This window comes from Thalia democratica, chromosome 4 (assembly GCF_965202585.1).
Source record: "Thalia democratica chromosome 4, ktThaDemo2.hap1.1, whole genome shotgun sequence".
NCBI classification, from domain to species: Eukaryota; Metazoa; Chordata; class Thaliacea; order Salpida; family Salpidae; genus Thalia; species Thalia democratica.
In genome coordinates, this window is record NC_139168.1 from 71,115,563 (window position 1) to 71,126,476 (window position 10,914).

General features: G+C 25.6%; 2 pseudogenes; one reads left to right on the top strand and one right to left on the bottom strand.

Annotated features, from left to right (window-relative positions):
* Nucleotides 1–659: 659 nt before the first annotated feature.
* On the bottom strand, nt 660–1,262 carry LOC145833626 (ubiquitin-conjugating enzyme E2 N pseudogene; annotated as a pseudogene).
* An 8,377-nt stretch (nt 1,263–9,639) lies between these two features.
* On the top strand, nt 9,640–10,265 carry LOC145833627 (ubiquitin-conjugating enzyme E2 N pseudogene; annotated as a pseudogene).
* Nucleotides 10,266–10,914: the final 649 nt, after the last annotated feature.

The window sequence follows — 10,914 nt, forward strand, 5'->3', positions numbered from 1 at the left end:
CTTAACTGGTGATTACTGATAAACTAGTTGAATTGTTAAGAACTAAAAAATTTTCATTATGTACGGTTGTATTTATAAATAATTTTATACATAAAAACATTCAATCAAATTACTTTGTTAAAAACTACTTATCAAAAACTTCTCCAAGATCTGTGAGATTAATGTAAAGCTTCATAAGTTATTTCATTTACTTGGTTGTTATAACAAATTAGTTGTTTTGTTTCAGTATTAAATAAGGTTATTTAAAGTAAAAATGATTTTTAATGTCATTGTTAATTTAGGCTATTTATGTTTGCTAACTATTTCTAATTAAATGAAAACTAAATATTATCATAGGACCTAAGGACCAGCTTAGTAGAAGTAAAATTGGTTTAGAAACAATATTTTTTATCATTTTATCATATATAATTAGTTAAACTAAGTATGAACAGTTTTCGTGCTTTCTTTTTACACAATAAGATTTTGCAGTCGATGGTTCTAAAGTTATCATATTATCTAAATACAAATTATTACTAAATTTTATTGACATTCTAAATAAAACGATAATAACTAAACTAAAACATTATTATAACTAAAATAGAGCACAAGTAAACAGCAGAAACACAAAGTACAGCTTAGCAGAAGTAAAATTATTTTAGAAACATTTTTGTTAACATATTTTACAAAAAAGCATTATCATCGGCCATCATCCTATCCAAACGTTCTACGTCATCGGCTGAGTTGACGTCACGATTCGGGTTGGACAGGAGCGTCTGCACATGTCTGAGAACTGTCCTCATTGTCGCCACCGGAAGCCATTTCTCCTCCAAGACGCCCAGGCTAAATCCACCCTCATCATCAATGTTCGGGTGGTCGATCTCCGTGAGAAACCTTAAAGTTTTGTAATTTAATTTATAAAACCAATGCATTTCGCTTTCTTTCACTGAAACAATAAAATAAAGCTTGTTATTTTAAAACGTTGTTTACATTTTCTAAACAGAGTTGTAAAGTGTCGAAGCAGGTTTCAATCTGTTAACATTAATTTAAAACAATATACATCACCTGACTTTCGGAGGGAAGATCGGGTATTGATCAGGTAGGATCATTTCAAGATCAAAGTTGCCACCTTCGTACTGGGAGCCTTTGGGGCCGGCCATGGTCACGTGGAAGTGACGCGTGTTTGACTCGTCCGCTTTACACTTGACTCCCGGCATCGGGTCGGAAACTAAACTGGCCGTTTCTTTGGCGATTCGATTGTTGTATTGTGAGTCTGGTTGGGACATTTTAAATTAATACGTAACAAACTGAAAACGTTAATTATTCAAAGTTGCGAATGATTCGAGCACTTTTTTAGTTCGTCTTAAATTTTTCTTAACGATTTCAATTAAAATAAAATACTACTAAAATATTTACATTTAGAGGAAAGTTTTGAAAACTCACGCAATTTTTTAAAAACAATTACAGTAACCTCTCGGATCTTTACGCACTCTCGTTTAGTTACGCATTTCAGAATTCTATAAAAATCAGAAAATTATTTTTTTAATTTTTTTTATATTACACAAATTAGGTTTAATGTATATTTTTAAATCAAAATATGCTTTGAATGCTAACACATCTCTCTACATCTTTAGACTTTGTAAACTTATGTTCCTTGACTAATTGATAAACATTTAGTTATACCTCAGTATATCAGAAATTTTGTTAACAATAAGAGATTAAATCAAAATTCTGAAATAAACATGACTGAGTTTATTAATGACAGTATAATGAAATAATGAGAGTTTAAAACACAAAGAAGTAATACAGAGTCTTGCCCTATATATTAATAAACACCATTTTATAATTGTAAAGAAATGCTTAATTATATTTTGAATTTGCTCAGTAGAATAGAATATAAATGTCACATATAAATAAAGATAATTTCTACTTATTATTAAAATAGTAAAATTATTTCGACTCGTATTATTATTATTTTATAAGAATTCAATTCCTTTTTTTTATATATGTATAGTTTTATCTGTTGTTTTCATATTTATAAATGAAGTAAACAAATAGTTAAAAGTGGGAAAGTGCCCAGTCTGCTTTAAACTAGAAGAAATATTAAAAAAACAGCCATTATAGTCAGTATATTTGGTACCTCTCGTTTCTTTACGATCTCTCATATCTTTACGCACTTTTTCTGTGGACACAATGTGCGTAAATAAGCGAGAGGTTACTGTTTTCTTCTTTTTAATTTTGTTTATGAAGTTAAATTTGATTTATTTTATTAAGTTTTAGCTTATAGAGCTGATAATTCACATAAATACCAAAAAATTTCAAAATTTAAAACACATAAGTCAAGCGTAAAGTAAAAAAGTACGTTTATAAGTCCATCTATACACTCTCTTTTATTACTAAAAAAACGAATAATCTTAAAAAAAATCTCGTAATTATTTTGATTTCATATAACAAATTCAAAAAAGCCCACGATTTTCAAGAAAACCCAATATAACTGAAATCAACATTAGCTACCCGGATACTTGAAACTTTTGATTAGCTTAGAACATTCAAGTAAATTGAGACCTCAAACAGCTTCTGTCAAGACTGCTGTTGAGCTAATAACAAAAATACATCCGTCTCAAAAAAAATTGTCAACCATTTTAAAACTGATCCTGTATTTTTATTAATAACAGCTGCTGCATCTGTTAATATTTAGTTAGCTGTTTCGAGACTTGTTGCTCAAGTCAGTGATAGCTAAACACTTTTGAACAGAAATTAATATTTAATTATAAAAACTATTTAGCAGGTACATATATTAGAGTACTGTGGACATAAAATAAACTTTTAAGTACTTTTGAAAACGTACTTTTTATTATTACGGAGTTGCTACCCTTTGAAGCATGAATGCCAAGCTGTGTGATTAAATATGTCTGAGTCAACGTTTTAATTGTTAGTTTATTATGAAATCAAATAAAAGGAGTAATAAATAGAACTAAACATTTTAGTAACAAGCAAACCTAATTAATTAAAAGACTGATAATACAAACATAAGTATTTGATTTCATGGAAAAGTATCTGAATAAAAAAAAAATAATTTAAGTCTTAAAAACTAGCTACTAATAGCAAAAAAAGTATATATATAACCCAGACGTTTTTGATATCCTCAGTAAGTTTAAAAATAAGGTAATTTAGCATGAATTTAACAACCATATAATTTTTATAAATAATTTGTAAAGTATAGTTTTTATTAATATCTATTAAGATACACGGTTTTTCATACTCGGATGCAAATTTAGATTGCAAAGAGTTAAAAAAGCAATTAAAATCTATTAGTTTTAATAACTTTTAATACATTCAAAATTACAAATCTAACAAAAACAGAAGAAGTTAAACTAAAAAAAATGATTACACTTGAATATTTAATATACTGGGATAAAAATTTAGAGAGAATCATATAATTATTTTTTCAAAACAATTTTACATCCCAAGCTGGTATTCTAAGGTTTCATAGCTACAAATACAAATAATAATAAATAATTTTCTTTGACAAAATACAGTTTTATTTCTAAAATAGTACTTATTAAAGTATCAAAATACTACTTACATTTAAGCAGTTTAAAACAATTAATGATTTTTGAAAACTACTAGAATCTTAATAACTTTAAATGGTTTTGTTTATCATAGAATGATTTCAGTAGAATACCCAATTTATTTCTATAATTTAGTTAGAAATACAAATTAATAGATATTGTTTATCAAAATTAAAGCTGGAAACTCAGAAAACTCATGCACAAAATATAAGATTTAACAACTTATACAGTAACTAAGTAATCAAGTAATCATAGAGTAATCAAGATATTAAAAAAAAGACAAAATCAATTAGTAACAGTTTACTTACGTTATAATTGATCTACAGTAAAACTAAACATAAATAAAATGAAAACAACACTTTTGAAGCATTACGAAAATAAAGAAACAGTATAGTCAAAATCTTTTTGATTACATAAAACAGGTTTTCTTAATAAAGAACAAAAAGCTTCTAATTTTATCGAATCAAAACCTTTACTACAAATTTAAATAGTTTTTAATTTATTCAATATGATATATATCTGCTTGTACATGTTGAGTTAGTAACAAAATGTCTGCAATAGATAAACTTTTAGTTGCATTTAAAACCTTGACCGGTATGTCACCTTTCTTACTGAAAATATCTTTCAAAAAACACAAGCATAGACTATTTTAAAAAAAGTAAAAATTATGAGCAATATAGTTGCTTTACTCTTACTTAAGGAGTTTCCAGCAATAGTTACTGGCCTGAAAATATTTTTTTACTATATCATAAACGAATTTCTTAAAGCGTTTTTTTAGATAAATCTATAAGATTTGACTTTTTTTCAATTCATATAAATAAAAAGTTAAATTTAGACAGAAAGCTTAATTAGTATTAACTTCTATTTTATATGAATTAGTTTTAAGAAGTACAAATAAAGCATCTATTTTGATAGCTTAAAACTTAATTTTTTCATTGTAATAATGAACAAAAAATATTATAAGACTAGCTAAAATTCAAATAAAAATTCTTTTACGTACTATCTTGTTGTTAATAGAAATTTACGGTGCATAGGGTTAATTTACAAGTAAAATTTTTTCTATTCAACCATTTATAACTTTTTACATAGACTTTGACATGTTTTAAAAATGATAACTATTATACAGTTTTTTTTTTACAGAGATATTTTAAATCTTAAAGGTAATGTAAAATAATTTAGGTATTGATTAAATTCTGAAAATTGAAAGCAATATATTTTACAGATGTTAAATAAGGTAAGTTTTTAATAAAGAAACAAAAGTGTTTATGGAATTATTTGTTTTTTTTAAATCATAAGTATTGATTACTACTATTCTAAAATTGAATTTGAAAATATCGCTAAAACTGCAAACTAGCGAATGGTTTTTGTTGATTAGATCATTTAATTTTAGTGTAATTGTTACATTGTATCATAATTTTTTTTATATAAATTCCGTTTAAGTATGTTAAGTAGAAATTATTGAATTAAAAGTAACTACATTTAAAAAAAGTTTTCAACTTTAATTTTCTTAGCAAAAATTTGATAAAAGAACTCTTTACAGCAGTGCGAACTCATAACTTGCACATCTAACCGACTGTACGAGCACACAAAATTCTGCATTTAGAAATCATAATTACTTTTATAAACAAAAAATATTAATTTATGAAAGTAGATTTTTAATCACCTAAAAGACAGTATAAGAATTTGTTCTGCTCTGGTGCAAAAGCTATAGTTTAAGTATTTAGTCATAAAAAGTTTACCTTCATAAACTGGAAATTTGTGAGAAAAGCACTATACTATAACTTTTTAACAGTAAGCTAAGCATTCATTGATATTCAAAGAAAATCAATCTTAGCTCTTGAGCGATACCAAACGGTTAAAATATTTTGTATGTTAAATTTTCCTTAAAAATGATATAAGCGCAAAAATCGCTAAAAAATTCTGGCAACTGTGGTACTATTCATATATTTAGAAGTTAAAAATGTTTTTTGTAAAATTAAACTATGTTGATCAAACTAATTTATCTAAGTGAAATTTATAATCAAACTAATAACTCTAAAATATACATTACTTATAGTTTACAAATTTGCTAACAACAGTTATTTTAGAACAAATAAATTTAAAAATTTAACAATATTCATAACTTACTTTACTTTGTTTACTATTTTTTGAATAATTTCTTTTAGAAAAAGTTTTTTTTTTTTTATGTTTTTACGTATTTTCAAAACCAGTTTTAAAAAATATTTAACTTTAACACCTGAAAGTGTTTTCAGTTTTTTTAGAGAAAAAGTTTAGAATACTAAATAACAGTTTGTTTAAACTCAAAATATAATGTTCGAATAGTTTTCAGTTATTTTGTTTAATCACGGTTACTTTGGTTAGTCATGTTCTTCACTAGCTTGAAGAGGTCTAAAAAGTCATATGTAAAAGCTAATTAATAATGTATAATTAAATGTAAGACTGAATGAATTGATATGAAGGATTTTTAAACATTTTAAAAAGTAAAGAAAATATATAATATATATTTATAATTAGTTTTAGGTAAGTGATTTGAGTAAATAAGCTTATTGAAAAATAAAGCTAAGTTTAGTTTGTATTTTTAATTTGACATATTATAAGTAAAAATAATAAATTAAGATAATTAAAATAAAATGATCTTTTTTTAAACTGTAAATTTTTTTTTGCCCTGATAAGACACTTTATTACGACTGTTCTGAACAGTGAATCACAAATTATTTAGTCCTGTTGAATGGGGAACGTTCATTACAGTAATTTTAGTCTACTTTAAGACCTTCTTCTTACATTTGGATTGTGATGGAAAATTACTAACTACTTGAAATATAAATTAACTCACAGTAAAAGTCCTGAGTATTCTTGTTTGTTAAAATCAATATAACATACTGTTGTGTAGATTACAACTACAAATTATTTCCCGTTAATTTTTAAACTATATGTTTACAGTTTGTTAAGAAGAGTAATATTTTTTCAAGTGTTATCAATCCTGTTAAATTTTATATTTAACAAAATTGCTAACAAGCAACTAGTTTAATTCAGATCAAAAGAGATAGTTTGAAAATTTTAAAGATGCATGTTTTATGGTCCATCTATTAAGTTTTCAAAAATTAATAGTTATTAAGTGAATTGTGTTAAAAATTCTAATAATTTTTTTTAAATTGTAAAAAAAACAATACTAAACTACAGTTTTGTGCAGTATAAAAGTATTAAATTATTCAGTTAAATTATAATTATTGTACTGGAATCTTGCTAAACTGGAAAAGTCTGGATAAAGTTTTTTACAGGTAAACACTAAAAAAGTACAATCAAAAAAAAAGGGCAAATGATTTTTTTTCTAGGTCACTTAAAATATTCAAGCTTGTTTTAATTTTTTGGCAAGTTTTAGGTAATTTTGGAAGTTTCATGAATCTAAGGCTAGTTTTATTGTTTTTTTTTTAAATTAATACTTTTATTCCAGTTATTAATAAATACTGTATTTTAGCAAACTAAATTAAATATTATTATTTGTAGTTGTAGCTAAGAGACATAAGAATGACAGCTTAGAATAAATTTTTTCTGAAAAAAATAACAATCCTCCCTAAATTTTTAGTCAAAATATTAAATACTCAAGTTTATTATTTTACTTTTAGTTTTACTCCTTAAATTTTTTTAAACATTTTTTTGTATTGAAATTTATTAAAGATAATAGTTTTTAACTCTTTTCTTAAATTTTCTCACTAAAAACTTTGCATCTAAGGTATGAAAAGTAGTGTGCTTTATAATGATATAAAAATAAAAATTATATTTGACAAATTAGTTTTAAAAAGTAGTTTATGTTTTTTTTTGGATAGTTAGACACAATTGTTTTTGTTTATTTTACAACTATCATTTAAACTTATTTATAAAACTATGTACTAACTAGATAAAGTTTTATTGTAACTAAGTTAGAATTAATAATTAACTACAAGTCAGGCGAGGCCGGTAAAAGTACTTATGTTTCACAACTTACAGGGTTGACTCAATCCTTGATTGGACAACTTAGGCTATAAAAACATTAAAAAACCTAGAAGTGTGCAATTTAAAAATAAAAAACCTGGAAAACCCTGGAATATTGAACGAAAACCACCAAAAAAAAGGAATTTTGAACAATTTTCACGTGTTAGTGGTAAATTATGATCTGACACGAAAAGTCTTTTATAAAGTCAAATTTGTTTTATCATCATCAAAAAAGTTTATATAAAAAAACTAGTGTAAAGTAGCTTCACACAGGGTTTCCAAAAAATTTTGAAACGTGGAAAAACCTAGAATTTGATGAAAAAAAAAAAAACCTTGATATGCCTGGAATTTTGAACAATAAATCATTAAAAAACTTGAAAAATCCTAGAATTTTAAATAATTTTTACATGTTGAGTTGAAAAAATTTGATTTAACACAAAAAAGCTACCATTTTTTGTCATTAACAAAATTTTGTTGAATAAAAAAAACATTTAGAAGGTGTACAGTAACATTTAAATAGGTGTACTTTTTAAGATTTTCAAATATTTAATCTACCTTAACTTTTTTACCTTAACCTAACTTAAAACTAAAAGTAGTACCAAAAATGTGTACTTTTAAAAACCTGGAGGAAATTTTGAAAACCTTGAGAATATTTGCAAAAAACATTTGGCAACCCTGTTTATAATATTACTACCTAACACAGTTTTCAACTTTAAATTTAATTTTCAATTCAAAATAGACCCAAAAACGTGTACTTCCATAGACATGAAAAAATCTAGAACAACTTGAAGAAATTTCTGAGAAACCAAATGGCAACCCTAAACTTAGTAAAAGCTTTGATACAAAAGCTCAACAAGCAAAGTGGCCACACACTAAATAACTAAAAAATTCTAAAATTCATGCTTAATAAGACTAATTTAGAACTTTTTTAGAACATTAAGATGTTTTGTTTTATGTAATATTTTTTTTGTTATTAGTAGCTAGTTTTATTTTAGTTTACAGGCTAGTTTCTTAGATGTTAAAATTACCATTATTTCTTTATATTCAGATTTTTTCATTATATCAAGTACTTTTGTTTGTATTATGAGTTTTTTAATTAGTTAAAGTTGATTACCGCTGATATTTTTAAGTTTTAATTTTTACTCTTTCATTTTAATTATATAATCAATTAATAATTAAAACTTCAACTTAGACTAGTTTTTAACCACACAGATAGGGTTTCTTGGTCCAAAAAGGTAGGAACTCAGTAATATATCAAGTTAAATGGTTATGTTTACAAAAGTGTTTCAAAGTTTATTGAGTTTCTCTATTTTCTTTATTAATATAAGTTATTATTGAAAAAAAATTAATTTTGAAATCACTGACTTTAGAATCAAGTCAAGAAACAGCTAACTAAAGATTAACAAATGTAGCAGCTGTTATTAAAAAAGTATTCCAGTTTATTGTAAAAATGGTTAACAACTTTTTTTTAGATACATATATTTTTTTTGTTATAAGCTCAATAGCAGTCTTGAAAAACTATTTATCAATCACTTAAGCTCTAGGTCCACTTTGGATAATTTAAGCTACTTCAAAAATGTTAAGTATCCAGATAACTAGAGTTGGTTTCAATTATATAGATTTTTTTTGAATATCGTAGGCTATCCCTAAAATTGTTTTCTGAGAAAATCAAACTAGTTCAGAGATTTTTAGTTTTAAGAACAGTCTTTTACTGCATAATTTTATTATAACATTATAAAATATACAAAGTTATGCTTCATAAACAAAAATATTAAAACACTAATTACATTGAAAAAAAATTGTTATTTTTCAGCACGTTTCCTCTAGCTATAAGTATTTTATATCAAGTACTTTTGTTTGTGTTATGAGTTTTTTAAATAATTTTCTTAATTACCTCTGAAATTTTTCAGTTTTGATTTTAACTCCTATTAATAAATTATATCATCAACTTATAACTTTAACTCTAACTTTGACTAAGTTTTAATTATACAGATTAGATTTTATTGTAGTATTTTATTTTTTATTTAAACCGTTTTGAAAAATTTCAGACAAATTAAAAAGTGCTGGATCATTCGCAACCTTGATCACTTAACGTTTACAGGTTGTTACGTATTAGTTAAAAATGGCTCAACCAGACCCACACTACAACAATCGAATCGCCAAAGAAACTGCCGATTTGGTTACCGACCCAATGCCAGGAATTGAGTGCAAGGCGGATGAATCAAACTCGCGCAAATTCCACGTGACCATGACAGGTCCCAAAGACTCCCCGTACGAAGGTACTGAGTTCGATCTCGAGCTGATCCTGCCCGATAGATACCCAATATTCCCTCCGGAAGTCAGGTGATGTATTTTTTTTTAAATATTGTAAACAGATTGAAACCTGCTCGATACTTTATAGTTCTGTTTAGAAAATGTTTTTACAATATTTTTAATATAAACAACGATCTTTAAATTATTGCTCTTTCACTAAATCCCTGAAAAAGGAAGTTAAATACATTTGTTTTACAAAAAAAATTCAAAACTTTTAGGTTTCTCACGGAGATCGACCACCCGAACATTAATGAAGAGGGTAGATTTAGCCTGGGCGTCTTGGAGTGGAAATGGCTTCCGGTGGCGACAATGAGGACAGTTCTCAGACATGTGCAGACGCTCCTGTCCAACCCGAATTGTGACGTTAGTTCAGCCGATGACGTAGAATGTTTGGATGGGTTGATGGCCGATGATAATGCACGGTTTACTAATTGATTATCGTTACTCTGAGAACGTCAATAAAATTTACTCATTTTTGTATTAAGATAATATGATTACTTTAAAACCATCGACTGCAAAAATTTATTATTTAGAAATAGTCACTAAAACTGTTCTTACTTAGTTTAACTATACATCATAAATTGAATAGAAATATTGCTTCTAAAATAATTTTACTTCCATTTTAATATTCCTAAACTAGGTATTTATTTATAATAATAATTAAGGACTCATCAGGCCTATCATTATATCAAAAACTGATCAAAAAACTAAATAGTTTGATTTTTTTAGTCGATCATTAATCAAAGTTTTTTTTTAGCAGTAATTCAGAACATTTAATTTATCAGCTTTAAGAAGTTAAATAATTTGTTTAATCAAGGTACTTTTAAGCTTAAGTAAAATTTAAATATACCGCAAGAGTTGATCTAAAAACAAGTTTATAGGTCATCAAACTAAGAAACATTAAAATTGTTAGATAAAACAATTGAAAAAAAAACAATAACTAAAGTTTTCTTAGAACTATTTTTAGCAGTAGTGTAAAAAAAAAGAGAACTGAATATGAATAAGTGTTGGATTTTTCACCTAAATTTCTTGCACTTGCATTTTATAGCTAAAATATGCCACTGTTCTTACTTGTGAAGAGAGA